The sequence below is a fragment of the Dasypus novemcinctus genome, chromosome 7 (assembly GCF_030445035.2).
Source record: "Dasypus novemcinctus isolate mDasNov1 chromosome 7, mDasNov1.1.hap2, whole genome shotgun sequence".
Taxonomy (NCBI): Eukaryota; Metazoa; Chordata; class Mammalia; order Cingulata; family Dasypodidae; genus Dasypus; species Dasypus novemcinctus.
The window spans coordinates 5,393,176-5,408,658 of record NC_080679.1 but is presented as its reverse complement, the minus strand read 5'-3'; positions in this window follow the sequence as shown (position 1 = coordinate 5,408,658).

The following is a 15,483-nucleotide window of genomic DNA, read 5'->3' as shown; positions in this document are numbered from 1 at the left end:
TGAAAATCAGTTCTGCTCCCAATAAGCTTTTGGTTACCGTGTGGATGTGTACCAGAAGAGCCTCTATGCTGACAAAGTGAAACATGACCAATGAGCAGGCTGTGCTTGTCATTTAAATGTGCCCCCCACCCCAAAGAAAGCAGACGTGCAATAGGTCATGTTCTGGATCACAAGAGGACGGCTCACGGGAATCCAGAACCATTCTAGACTGGAGCTATACACATGTCACTGCCAGCAAAACCTGGCAAACAATGTGGAAAAGCTGTCCCACATGCCGGACCCTGGACCAGCTAAAAATACTGCCCTGGGACAGATTCTTCGAGCCAACTGGCTGGACTGTTACTTCATTTTTGTTTGTTGTCTTAATCGTCTACTTCAACATCTGGCAGCTCATCTTTCTCAGCTCAGCTTGGACAATTTATATGCAAAAAATCAAAAATAAAATAAAACCAAATGAAACTAAAATGGACGGACACAGCAACTTCAATCCCTCATTCACCTGTGCCCTAACTGCCATCAAATGTGAGAACAGGGTCAGCACACAATTTAAACTGATTCATTTAGCACAACAAAAGTTCGCATATCACCTCTTTTACTACATTCCTCCTCCACCCAAGATAAACACACGAATAAACTCACTCCAAATAAAATAACCAACCTGAGGTTCCTGCTGTAAATCTGCTATACCAGCATAGGATGTATATATATTTGAAGTAAAGCTCTATTTTTTTTTTTAAAGATTTATTTCTCGCCCCTCCCTCCATTATCTGCTCTCTATGTCCATTCCCTGTATGTTCTTCTGTGTCTGCTTGTATTCTCATTAGGTGACTCTGGGAACCGATCCTGGGAATTTCTGGACTGGGAGAGAGGGGGTCATTCTCTTGCACCACCTCAGCTCCCTGGTCTGCTGTGTCTTTTATTATCTCTCCTCTGTGTCTCTTTTTGTTGCATCATCTGCTGCTCCAGGTCTCCGCCTGGGCCAGCACTCCTGCACAGGGCAGCACTCCTGCATGGGGCAGTACTCTGCACAGGCCAGTACCCCATATGGGCAAGCTCACTACAATCAAAACCCTCATCTCCTGATTCCCAGTGTAGTGTACTTTCTCCCTCAGATCATACAAACTAATCTAAAAACCATAAATAGAGATGACAAGCCACCCACAACCCAGAAAATAAAACAAAAAAATGGAAATCTGAAAGTGGCATCATACTAACAGTCTAAACTTAGCTAAAGATAAAAATTTTTACTTGGTTTACCAAAACTATAGGCATTTTAGAAAATACTAAAGAAATTAACAGCTTATAAAAGTAGAGTAACAATTCTAGAGAAAACATAAAACTAAAATCATCTCATTCCCTGTCAAAGAGTTCTTTCAAAATGCCATGTCCATGAGAACTCAAGTTTTCCAAAAATGTTTTTAGGTGGAATCGAATGTGATGTAATTTTCAGCCTGATCCACTTGGCTCTTGTGCTCAGGTTAGCAGGCGCACGGGTATTAGCAGATGCTGGCTTGAAGTCGGCCAAGGACGCTCGAGGGATTTCAGCAGGCTTCTGGGCTGCACGTTGATGTCAATGCACCTGCTGCCAATGCCTCGGTTTGTCAAATGTTCCTGGACCAGGGCATCTTCCCACTGTAACTCATTTCTTAGTTCTTAGATATCCTCTTTGATAATCTGCTCTGCTTTCTGGACAGATGGGGTAATCTTTTTTTGTAGGAAAAAACACTCTGTCTTGCAATATCCAGAGTTTTCTGGATACACTGATCAGTACCTGTTCGAATTGCCTCTTGATCAGTGCTGTTGGCATAGTCCTGACTCACCTGAGAAGCAAAGCAAGCCTTGAAAGAACATGCCAGTTCATCCACCGAGGCACTGGGAGAGGTTCTTGGAGCCGCTGGAGTGGCTGAGAGAAGCAAAGCCTGGTCTGGGAGTCTGGGCAGAGGCACCTGTGGCTGCCTGGAGAACACGCTTGCCCGCAGCGCTGCCGTTCCTGGAATTTGAATCCTTACTTTTAAGTGTTTCTCTTGTAAACATTCAGCCAGGTGGTCTTTGTTTTTCCCTGAGGAGTTTATTCCATTCACATTTACAATTTGGATTTATTATACCATCAAGTGCTCTCTATTGTTTCCACTCTTGTGTTTCTTCTCAGCCTCCTTTTCTGCCTTGTTTCGGAAAAAGGAAATTTCTTGCCTTCTTTTTCTTATCCAATTTTCCTAGATTTGTCTAGTTTAGAAATTACGCATTACACGGTTGTTATTATAATGGCTGCCCTAGCTATTTGAACACGAAAGCCTGTTGCCACATGTTGTAGTAAGATGGCTGCAGGTCTCTGTGAGGGGTCAGCCCCCCTCTTCATACATGGTCCTGGCTTCTTCCAATATCAGCTGCAGGCTGGGATAAATCTAGTCTTTTGCCCGGGGTGCATTTCTCTCCGGGCTCAGCTGCTCTGCTCTTTCCACAAGGCGAGCTATAAACTGAGGTGAACAGCTCGTCTCTCTTCTTGGGGCCTCAGCCGTGTCTACGGAGCCATCTCTATTCCTGTGTTCTTCTCCTGCGTATTTACTTCCCAGGGCTCCAGAATCAAAAAACTCCAACTTTCTCCTCTGTCACGTCATTTTCCGAGTCCCTACCCACAAAGGGGGCGGGGACTCGACATCCTACTGACCTGTCCCAATCAAAGCCTTAACCATAATTTAATCAAATAAAAGTGAAACCTCTGAGGTTATTACAATCTAATACGCCCAGAGGAACAGACCAGTTCCTAAACATAATCCAATATCTACTTTTGAAATTCATAAACAATATCAAACTGCTACATCAATGTATTTGACTTAAAAAATACAAGATTTCCCCCAACTTACATATAGTAATAACTATTGTCCAGTGTTCTAATTCCACCCTGCTTTTATCTCCCAAATTAAACATTTTAATGTGTTTATAAGCCAGTTCGTCGAAACTTACCCACATATTTACCAAGACGTTCATGCCTTCTTTAATCTCAGACCTTCTATCTGAAATTGTTCTCCTTTCCAAGGCTGATCCTTCAGCATTTCCTTTAGTGAGCACAGGATGCAGCAAGCATAGATATGGTAAAGGAACCCTGGTAGCTCTCCCCAGGTGGCCTGGATAATGAATCCATTTAAACGACTTCTGACCCCACCCAACCTGCCTCCTCCTAGTGGAAGGGACTGCCTGCAAGTCCAATATCCCATGGGTCCCGGGTGCTGGACAGCTGGTGTTCCCAGACAGCACTGAAGAGAGCTGGCATCCTGGACCCAGACTGCCGGCTGCCAAGCAGAGTTCACTCCCTACCGACAAGGACACTTCTGTTCACCGTTTAAGGAGAGCTGCAGGGGCGCCATCTCTCACCCGGAATGTGAGCCTGTGCCCGTGGGCGAGCAGGGTATTTGGCCCTGGCTGGCCTCTTCGTGGGAACTGGGGAAGGGTTGGGGTTGGAGGACACTCATTTTGCTTCTCTTGCTGCCTCTTGCCAATAAAGCCTACACCTTAACTCATACTGTGTGCTGTTGGGAAAATTGTGCCAAGCCGAGCTGCAATGCAGGTGGTGACCAGTAAGGTATGTAGTTTTAAAAAAATAGTGCGTTTTAGTGGTAAACTTGTCTTGTCTGAAAATGTCTATTTTGTTTTAATTCTTGAAAAGTAGTTTCATTGGGTATAAAATTCTAGGATGATAACTGTTTTCTTTATGCACATCTGAAAAAGTTTACTGTGATGTGCTGGAGTGTGGATTTCTTTAAATATATCTTGCTGAGGATCACTGAAGATTTCCAACTCTAGAAAATTTTCATTCTCATCTCCTTTCATATTGCCTCCTCCATTCTTTTTGACCCTTTTCTCCAACTTGTATTAGATTCTTATTTAACCTTCTTAAATTTGCATTAGATTCTAATTAAACCTTCTTACTCTGTTTCCTTTGTTATTCTATTTATAGAGCCCACACTTCCATCTCTTAACTTCTCTTTCACAATTTCCTTGTCGGTCCCTTTGTGCTGCAGTCGGGATGATTTCTTGAGAGCTGTCTTTCAGTCCAATTCCCTCTTCAGATACAGGCAAACCTGGGCAATCTCGCGGGTTCAGTTCCAGAGCACCACCGTAAAGCAAATATCGCAATAAAGCAAGTTACACATATTTTTTGTTTTTCCAGTGCATATAAAAGTTATGTTTACACTCTACTGTAATCTATTAAGATTGCAATATTGCATGTCTAAAAAGCAGTGTACATACCTTAATTAAAATACTTTATTGCTAAAAAATCCTAACCAGCACCTGAGCCTTCAGGGAGCCAGAGCCTTTCTGCTGTAGATGGTCTTGCCTCGATGTTGACGGCTGCTGACTGGTCAGGGTGGTGCTTGCTGAAGGCTGGGATGGCTGTGGCAATTTCTTAAAGTAAGACAACAAAGAAATTTGCCACACTGATTGACTCTTTCATTAAAGATTTTACTATAGCATGTGAAGCTGTTTGATAGCATTTTTTACCCACAGTAGAACATCTTTCAAAATTGGAACCAATCCTCTCAAACCCTGCCACTGCATTATCAACCGAGTTTATGTTATATTCTAAATCCTTTGTTGTCATTTCAACAATGTTCACAGCATCTTCGCCAGAAGCTGATTCCATCTCAAGAAACCACTTTCTTTGTGCATCTCTAAGAAGCAATCCTAATCCTTTCAAGTTTTATCAAGAGATTGCTGCAATTTAGTCACATCTTCAAGGCCCACTTCTAATCCTAGTTCTCTTGCTGTTTCTACCACACCTACAGTTGTTTCCTCCACTGGACCCCTCAAAGTCATCCATGAAGGAATCAACTTCTTCTGAACTTCTATAAATGTTGACAATTCGATCTCCTCCCATGAATCACGAGTATTCTTAATGACATCTAGAATGGTGAATCCTTTCCAGAAGGTTTTCAATTAACTTTGCCCAGGTCCATCAGAGGAATCTCTCTCTATGGCAGCAATAGCCTCACAAAAGGTACGTCTTAAATAATAAGATTTGAAAGTTGAAATGACTCCTTGACCATGGGCTGCAGAATGGATGTGGTGTTAGGCAGGAAAACAACATTCACCTTGTACCTCTCCATCAGAGCTCTTGGGTGACCAGGAACATTGTTGATGAGAAATCACATTTTGAAAGGAATCTTTTTTTTCTGAGCAGTACCTCTCAACAGTGGGCTTAAAATATTCCGTCAACCATGTTGTAAATAGATGTGCTGTCTGCTGTTATTCAGCTTTGTTGTTCAATTTGCATTTCCCTGATGGCTAATGATGTCGAGCATCTTTTCATGTGCTTTCTGGCCATTTGCATATCTTTTTATTGTCTGTGCCAGTCCTTTGCTCTAATCACTGTATTTTTAATTTCAGTTATTATATTTTTCACTTCTAGAAGATCTGTTTTTTTCAAATACACTGGTTCCTTCTGTGCAATCTTTGTCCTTGTTCATATTTTTAAGCTTTTCTTTCCTTAAAAATCAAGCAGCTTAAAATTGCACTTTGCCTGTACCCCTTCTCTGCTTTCTTTGTCTCCATGGCAGTAGTCTGTAAACTCACAGAGGCGGGGACTTCTGTCTGCTTATCTCACGTTTTTGTTTCCAGTTGCCTGAACAGTGCCAAGCACAGCAGAGCTCCATAGCATTGAAGGACTGCTGAGTAAATGGTTACTTTGTATTCTCTCCTTGACAAGTCTCCCAAGGCTTTTTGTTTTTTAAGATTTATTTATTTCTGTCCCTCACCCCACCCCCCACATTGTCTGCACTCTGTGTCCATTTGCTGAGTGTTCTTCTGTGTCTGCTTGTCTTCTCTTCAGGAGGCACCGGGAACCGATCCTGAGACCTTCTGGAGTGGGACAGAGGTGCTCACTCTCTTATGCCACCTCAGCTCCCTGTTCTGCTGCATCTCTTATTGTCTCTCCTCTGTGTCTCCTTTTCTTGTGTCATCTGGCTGCCCCAGCTCTCCGCTTGGACCTGCTTGCCACATGGGCCAGCTCGCAGTGCAGGCCAGCACTCCACTTGTTACAGCTCGCAGTGCAGGCCAGCACTCCACTTGGGCCAGCTCGCAGTGCAGGCCAGCACTCCGCGGGGACTAGCTCACTGAGTGGGCCAGCTTGCCGTCACCAGGAGGCCCCAGGAGTCAAACCCTGGACCTCCCACATGGTAGACGGGAGCCAACAGCTTGAGCCACAGCCGGTTCCCTCTCCCGAGGCGTGGAGGGCTCCGTTCTGCTGTCCACACAGTGCGGCTTGCTGCTTTTGCCTGTGAGTTCTTTTTCTTGGAACTTGATCTGTGGAAATTCTTTTTTTCCCCCTCAAGTTCCTTTTTAAAAAACCTTTTTATTTTGAAACACTTTCAAACTTGCAGGACGGCTGCAAAAATAGTATAAACTCCTTATAGATAACTCCATCCTACACCTATCTTCCCAGATACACAGGTCCCCCAATTTTTAACATTTTGCCACATTCCTTCCATCCATCCATCTGTCCATCTGCATCCATCTATCTATGAGTGTGTTGTACATATTGTGCTCCTTGAACACTTAGTACTGCCATATCTTCTTAAGAACAAAGATATTCACTTAAGTAACCACTTTAAATATGGTTAACAAGTTCAAGAAATTTAACATTGATATAAAGTTCTTAGTCTATATTCCAATTTTTTCATATGTCTCAATAATGTCCTTTTGAGCCTTTTTTCCTCCCTTATTAGATCACGTATTGCATTTAATTGTTAATGTCTCTTTAGTTGCTCTTTCTTTTAAATTGTGGGAACATATATACAACACACTTTCCCATCTCAATGACTCCCAAGTGTGCCATCCAGTAGGATTAATCACATTCACCCTCACCATCTTCCCTGACTGAAATGTTCCCATTTCCCCAAACAGGAACCCTACACCCATTAGCATTAACTCCCCAAATCCCCTCTCCTCCCCACCCCTGGCAACTTGTGCTCTACTTTCTGTCTCTATGAGCTTGCATGTTTCCCACTATGTTCTTGGCAGTTACCACGGGGCTTAAGTTTAACACCCTAAATCTATAAAAACCTAGTTTTGCTTTGAAACCAATTTAATTGCATAATACTAATGAAGTATGTTCCAATACCCATTTGTCCCCCACCTTTATATAGCTCTTGTCATAAAGTCCATGTTTACATTATGAGCCCAGAGAACCACTGCTAAATCATTACTCCTTATGCCTTTGTCTGTTAGATCCTGTAGGAAGTCAGGTTAGAAGCCAAAGTACAATAGCACTGATATTTATAATTACCCGTGTCATCACCCTCACTGGAGATCTTATTTCTTCATATGGCTTCTATGGTCCATTGTCCTTTCCTTTCCACCTGTAGAACTCCCTTTAGCATCTCTTGTATGACTCATGTAGTGGTGATGAGCTCCCTTAGCTTTTTAAAATCTGGAAATATCTTCATTTCCCCTTCATTTTTGAAAGACAGTTTTTCCAGACACAATTTCTTGCTTCGCATATTTTGCTTTCAGCATATTTTCAGCTTTAGATATGTCTTCCTGCTGCCTTCTTGCCTCCATGATTTCCAATGAGAAACTGCCTCTCAGTCTTATCGAGACTCTCTTGTATGTGACACATTGTCTCTCTTGGGGGCTTTCAGAATTCTCTATCTTTGCCATTTGACAGTTTGATCATAATATGTTATGCTGTGGGTCTATTTGGGTTTATCCTGTTTGGAGTTTGTTGAGTGTATTGGATGTGTATATTCATATCTTTTGTTAAATTTGGGAAGCTTTCAGCCATTATTTCTTTGAATATTCTCTCTGCCCCTTTCTTTCTTTTCCTTCTGGGACTCCTACAATGCATATATTGTCATGCTTGCAAGTGTCCCACAGGGTCCTCAGTCTCTGTTCATTTTCCTTTCTTCTTCTTTCTGCTCCTCAGACTGGATGATTTCAATTATCTTATCTTCAAGTTCATGGACTCTTTGCCAGCTTCAGTCTGCTGTTGAACCCTTCTAAGGAATTTTTAATTTCTGCCTCTGTGGTCTTCAGGTCTGGTTCCTTTTCATAACTTCCACTCCTATCTTGACATTTTCTTTGTGTTCCTCTATTGTTTTCCTGATTTCCTTTAGTTTTTTTTGTCCACGCTTTCCTTTAACTCTTGGAGCATTTTTAAGACCACTTTAAAAAATCTTTGGAATATCCCAGGTCTGGTCTTCCTCACTGATGGTTTCTAATGCTGCAGTCTTAACCTTTGCCTGGGTCATTGCTTCCTGTTTCTTTGTTTGTTTCCTGATCTTTCAGTGAAACCTGGGCATTTTGATATTTTAATGTGTTATCACTGGCATTTTGATTCTGATGCATCTGTTCCTTAAGCTGTATCCGGCTAGTATTATGACAGAGCTTCCCTTGAATGCCAGGAGCTGACAACCAGGAAAAAGAAAAGAAAAGAAAAATCCTCTCTCCCAGCTCGAGGGGCCTCCCTGATGGTTTTTGGCAGGAGTCTTGTCTGGGTATGTGTGGGTGGCCAGAGCAATCCCTCCTTTCCACGGAAATGGCTGTCTCCTCTTCTGCGGGGACTCTTTGAGGTCCAGGTGGTAGAGGTTTCCAAGGAGGAGTTGTGTTTGCTTCTGCAACTTGCTTGGGGGCACTAGCAACCTAGACTTGCTTTCACTTAGGTCCTCTGCAGGACGGTGTTCAGAACACTAAAGAGAGTCTGAATTTTGAGTGCGATTTGACCAACACCTTGTGTGAGGTCCAGCTTGCGGAGACGAATGCTCAGGGGGCGGTTTCGCCCTCCTGCGCCAGGGCCCAGGTTGAGACAAGCAGGCTTTCTTGATGTGTCAGTATTTTAGTTCTCATTACTCCTTACACTGAGGTGTAGCTCTTGGGCGTTTCACCTGTGTGCAGGGGTTTCTTATTAGACGCCTACAGGGCAGGTCCCAAGCTTGTTCCGTAACCTGTGCAGTCATCAAAGCAGAAATTCCAGCTCCTGGCAGAGGTCTGCAGACCCCTAGGTCTGGAGGCCAGCTCGGCGCTGCTCACCTGCCAGGGTCCTGCTTTCTCTTTGCTCTTGGGCTCAGGGCAAGATGATTGGAGATGCAATTCATGAGACGATTTTTACATTTTCTCTACCATTTTGTTCCAGTTGGGGGGCGGGGTGCATTTATTTCCTCACTGTGTCTTGATTTGGACTGTGCTGTAAGGGAGAGTTGGTTCTGCCTGAGACAATCGGAGACGCTCCATAGAGATAAATGTAGAATTTATCTCATATATGTCGTGAACAAATATTTTTCACGACATATATTGTCATTAAAGGACAAGCACAGCGTAAAGGCTGTGTATCTACACCATGATGACAATTCTATGACATTTTCTGCCTGTGAATATGGATATGAAGGGGATACAGAAAAAAGAAGAGAAGCAATTTCACCAATTGCTATAATAGTGGACAATTTGATGCCCCTTTACAAATTCATTTTCTTATTCATTCAGCCGTGTAATCAATAAATACAGATCGACACCTGGGCCTGCCCTGGACACGGGACCTGCGAGATGAGTGAGATGGGAATGAATTCGCTCAGTAGTTGATGAGTCAGGATGTTGATTACGTAAACTACGAGAAGTCACATAAAAAGAATGTTCATAAACACAATGTGCGTATGGGGATTGTGTGCCCTAAAATTTGAAGAGCAAGTTAAGAGAAATCACAGCTATTTGGGGGTGGGGGTGGGGGTGGCCTGGCTCCCCAACAAATGCTCCGTTGACAACAGGATTCACTGGGAAAGATTTTGAAAATGGAATTCCGTTTTCCTTAGGAGGGTAAAAATAGGATTCCATTTTCAAAAATGTTGTTTTCTCACAACTCAGAAATGCCAGAGCCCGTGTCAGCGGGAAAGTGATAAATAGTACCTAGTGTTTAAAGAAGGCAAAGCCCAGCTCCCTTCCCTTTTGGAAGAACGATTCAGAATTCCTCTAGAGAAAGGCAGAGGGGGGCCAGTTCCAGAGGGGCGAGCAGCAGGGCGGCCCTGGGCCGCGTTCCCCGGCTGCCCTGTCTTTGTAAACCTGGGACTTAAACTAAACAGATTTCCTAGAGGAAACACACACACGGTCACACGGCTGCTAAAGTTGCTTTTATGAACATTTCCCCGAGAAATATTTCTCTCTGGAAAAATAAATTCACAGGATGTAATTAAAACCATTATACGTGTCTGTTGGACCTCCTCAAGTGCTTCACCAAATGGGCCCCAAAGAAATGAAGGCCGGCTCTGTTCATGCCCGTTGGCGGGGATATTTATTAATGGCAGCGCGGGGCGGGTGCTGGGACGTTAGGGTTTCGGCAGTGGCCTTTCGCTGCCCTTGCTGGAGGCCTGCGCTGCTCGTCCTGCCCGCAGGGCGACCGCTGCAGGGAGAAGCAGGGAGCATGGCATCGCCTTGGCAGATACAGGCCAGGCGTGTGTTTTCTGGGTTATGTCCTTTGAGAAAATTAAGAAAAATTCATCTTGATTTCAAACGTAGAGAAATTCATTTCTAAAAGAAAAAAAAAAATGACCAGAGCCATGTGCTCTTGAGTAACAAAGCTACGAGCAGTTTTTGTGGCTGTGGTCTTCTTTGAACCCCTCCTTGTTCTCTTTTTCCCAGCCCTCTCGGGGGTCCCCTCCTTCATGCTGTGTGCCCTGGCGGAGGAACCAGGGATGGGGCTTGCCCCCTCCATATGGAGTGGCCAGTCCCAGTAGCCCACCCCAACGACCACCATGCCTGGTTTAGGGACGGGCACACGACAGCAGAGGCCCTCGGGAAGCTCCCTGGAGCTAGCATGGGGATGTCGGGTGAGAAGTCCTGCTTCTCCTGCGGAGGTTGGGCTGGGAGCTCCAAGGCCCATGGCTGGGGCCACACAGCAGAAACTGACTCAGTGGAGGCCGAGCAGGGCGGCGAACCAGCCTGGTGATGGAGTGACACCTGGGCAGAGGACTTTGATCCAGCCATGCCTGAAGGCAGAGCTCACCCTGTACTTCCCAGGCCTTTACGTGTCCTAGGCGGGGTTCCCAAGAGCAGACCCTACGACCGGGATTTGTTATGGAAGTTCTCCCTGGGGAAAGGCATAAGGGAGGCAGCAGGAGGAAGTTGTGTCTCTCCCTGGGAAGCCCCAGGCTGGAGTCTGACTGGGGCAGGATTCCAAAGCCCAGCATTCCTACTCGAGGCAGAACAAGAATCAATTCAGGCGGCGGACTTGGCCCAGTGGTTAGGGCGTCCGTGTACCACATGGGAGGTCCGCGGTTCAAACCCTGGGCCTCCTTGACCCGTGTGGAGCTGGCCCATGCACAGTGCTGATGCGCACAAGGAGTGCCCTGCCACTCAGGGGTGTCCCCCGCGTAGGGGAGCCCCACGCACAAGCAGTGCACCCGTAAGGAGAGCCGCTCAGCGCGAAAGAAAGTGCAGCCTGCCCAGGAATGGCGCCACGCACACATGGAGAGCTGACACAACAGGATGATGCAACGAAAAGAAACACAGATTTCCCTGCTGCTGACAACAACAGAAGCAGAGAACAGACTGGGGGAAGGGGAGAGAAATAAATAAATAAATCTTAAAAAAAAAAAAAAAGAATAAATTCGAGCTGTTTTAAGCCCCGAAGTTGGTGGTAATTTGTTATTGCTGCAGCAACAGGAAACCAACACCGGCAGCCCCGTGGAAGGTCCAGGCGCGGGCCCCAGCCTGGGTTCTACAGCCCCTCCGCCCTCCTCTCTGAGACTGGGGCTTCGGGCATTTGCGCCGCAGCAGACCACTCGGTCCTCCCCCAGCTTCTCCCACCACAGACCCCGACATGGGCAGGGGGTGCGGGGCTGCTCCCTCCCGGTGGCTGGGCCAGAGGCCCCCGGCCTGCGCTGGTAGGGCTTGGGCCCCAGAACGTGAATCGAGAGGCGTGGATACATCAGCCGGCGGGGGCGGGCATCTGAGCCGGGGCCGCGTCGGGTCGTGCTGGCGATCCTGCCCCCGTGACCACTGGCCCGGCCTGCAGATGGGACAGAAGCTCAGGGAGGCCACGGGAGGCAGAGGGGCGCGTCGGGCCGAGGGAGGGGCCGCCTGCCTGCCTCGCCCAGGCCCCTCCTTGGCCTTGCGGGGGCTGCCCCCCCCCCCCCCCCCCCCCGTCCCTGGCTGGCGGCGCTGCCCTCCCTGCCTCCACCTCCCCGGGCCCGGGGGGTCTCCTGCGGACCCTCCTTTTGGGGTGTGCCTGGTGGCCCCGGCTCCGTGACTGTGGTTCTGGGGTCGTGCTGGCTTTGTCCTGCTCCCTGGAGCGCGCCTGGGGCCCGGGGAGGCTGCTGGTCGGTTCTGGCCGAGGAAGGATGAGCCACGGGGGGTGCGCCCTGGGTGCGCTCCTGGGCCCGCCGCCAAGGGGCCTGAGCGGCTGCGGGGGCCAATAGGCGGGGGCCGCGGGGCCCTGGGAGCAGGGCGGGGAGATAAGGCTGCGGGTGCCTGGAGCGCGGGGGACGCGGGCGTGGACGGGTGCGCAGGGAGGAGCGCGGGCCAGGTCAGGCTCCCCAGCGTAGGTCACCGGGGCGGGGGCTTTCCCCTTGGAGGGTCTGGCCCTTGCGCTGCAGCCCTGCTCCCCGGGGCGTGGGGACAGGCCTCTCCCGCCTCCGAAGGCCCCCGCCGTGTCTCCCCCGCCTCTGGCTGTCCCACGGCCCCCCAGTGACGGCACAGAGCAGGCGCCCTGCAGGGCGTCGCCTGGGGAGAAGGGGGCGTGCAGGCTCACCCGACCCCCGTGGACGCTCAGGCTCCCCGGGGAAGGCCCCACTGTCGTCTGTGGCCAGCAGCTGCCGGTGGGGACGGGGCGTGCAGGGCAGCTTCCTCCTTCCCGGGGACCCAGGCCTGACATCAGACCAGCGTCCAAACTTGCCCGGGGGCCGCCGGGCACTGGGCATGGTCCAGAGTCCGGGTTGCATGGGGCCTTCTCCCCCGGAGGCCAGAGGCCCTCCCTGGACCCTGCCCTGAGCCTGCCGCAGCCTGTGGACCTCCCTGGCCAGGCCCTGAGACTGTGGCACAGCAGGAAGCGGTTCCCGGCAGCGGAAAAGCCAGCTTGATGGGTCAGAGAGGGCAGCGGGGGGCAGTTTTATCCTGACTTTATCATCCGGCTTGCAAGTGCATTTGACACTGCATCTTAGAGAACCATTTGCTTCCTCCCAGTGTGTGGCCATGGCTCCTGCAGCCCAGAAACCAGCTTGGCTGGGGGTGGTTTGAACGGACAAGGGCAACGTTCTGTAAAGCTCCAGGGAGCCTTTCCGCGGAATGAAAGGGTGTGCCGGGGGGCCCTGCATCTCACCCAGCTCACGCTCCACCCCCAGCCTGCGCTATGCTGGGCACGGCATCAGCAGGTGGCCGTGCCCTCTGGCTGGCAACTGGGTTTGGCCAAAGGAGGGGTCCAGGCAGGAGACGAGAGGCCAGGGAGGAAGGTGGGAGAGGGGCGTTGACCCCAGCCCCCCACCAGGCTGGGTCCCCAGTGCAGCCCTCCCCACCAGGCGCTGTCTCCAGGTGCTGCCCCCTCTCCCTCTGCCCCTGCTCCCCAGCTTTCAGCCAGCCCAGCGGTCTCCCTCCACCTGCTCACACCTCTGTGCATGGTATCCTCCTGTGACCCCATTTGCATGCCCCGCTGACTCCTGATGGCTGTTCTGAAGGTCCTTTCATGTAATCATGGATGAATAGCATCTCCATGGACATTTTCATCCAGAAAAATCATTTAATTAAGCCCACCTGTTGTGTACGAGTCTCTGAATTAAGTGCTGGGGACGGGGGTGGGTGGTCCCAACACCAATAAGATGCCGGCTGAGATCTGGGGCCTAAGAATACACACTGTGGTGTCAGCTGGACCAGATTCAAATTCTGCCTCCACGACCTGGGAGCTGACCTCATTTGGTCTCAGTTCCCTGCTTGCCGGCTTTCTGGAAAGATTTAGAGGCAGGGAAGGTAAAACCTGTTGCAGGATGCCCAGGCAAAATTGGTAGATCCTATAATTACCATCAAGATGGCAGAACGCGATAAGCAAAGGTTGATGAGCACCACTGGGCAGGCAGGTGTCAAAGGCAGTTTAAGATGCATAGAGTCATTTGGGTGTTAAGGAAACATATTTATCATGTTAACTAATGAGAGGCGAGTTCTGGCCCTGAAGCCTTGGCGTGTGCATGTGTGTGGGCGCTTGTCCTGCACAGGTGGCCGTTTCTCCCCTCTCCAGTCCCCGCCAGTTGCTTCCCTGGTTTTGGCTCAGGGCCCTGGACAGCTGGGGAGACCCTGAACGTCTCCGCTTGGCTCCTGGTTTTTGTTTGTGTGATTGATGGCTTTAAAATTGAGATACATTTTTATCAGCTTTACTGAGGTGCTGACCTGAATGCCAGACTAGTGGCCTCGCAGAGCTGGGCAAGAAGGCGCCAGGGTCCACGTTATGTCTAGGGGCCTATGAAAATGGTTAGATTTCTTTTAAAATCAGAAGAAAAAAAAATAAACGTTTGGATGAAGAAACTGTTCTAACATATAATAGTAGTATATTTGTCTTTATACTAACAATCATAATGGATAATTTTATTTTTGTTTTTAACGATGCAAGGGCCACCAAAGCAGAGGTGCCTGGGCCATAACTTTATAGGACTTTAGTTTATAACTAGTGGTAATAGTGGTAAAACTAATGGCTTTTTAGGAGGAATAGAACGTATGTACTTCTGTTTTAAAACAATTAGTGTGAGTGCATATGTTTTTGTATGATTGAGCCCGTTCATCGTTAAGTCTTAAACCCGTTTGGAAATAATATACCCGTGTAGACTAGCAAAGTACTTTGTAGTGGAGTGGGTGGAGCTCAGTGGCTGAGCGCCTGCTTTGCATGTATGAGGTCCTGGGTTCAATTCCCAGTACCTCCTAAAAAAACAAAATGGTATGTAGATGTGCTCTCCAGTTGTAAACAGAAAAATCAAATTCAATAAACTATACTCTTCAAAAAACACACTATAAATTACATGTGAACTATAAAGTGCCCATGTTCCCAATAAATTCTCATCATTTAATGGCTGGTTAACAATCCTTCGCATGAGAGTTCACCACTGTCTATTTCCCAGCCCGCCACTGCGGGCTTCGTGGCTTCTGCACTGTTGGGGGTCACCGTCACAGACACAGCGACCGTGTCCGCTGCGCTCCTGCCCTGCCCCCGGCCAGAGCCGGGGCTGAGGGACTGGACACCGCCCTCTGGCTTGTTCCTGGCTTTTCTCCCACCTGGGCAGAGAAGGAAGGGGGGGGGTCTCCGTCCTGGGAAGGGGTGGGAAGAGGCGGGGCCGGCCCCTGGCTGGGCCTCTTGTTCCGGGGCTTGGCAAAGCCGAGCTGCGGTGAGCGTTTGCTCCCGTGGATTGTTGCTGTGGACGGTGGCTGCCGGGGATGCTTGTTACCAAGGACGGTGGTTGCTGTGGACGTTGCAGGCATGGCTCTGATGCCCATGTTGGTTCTGAGGCTTTCTCTGCATTTCTGAGGAGTTTC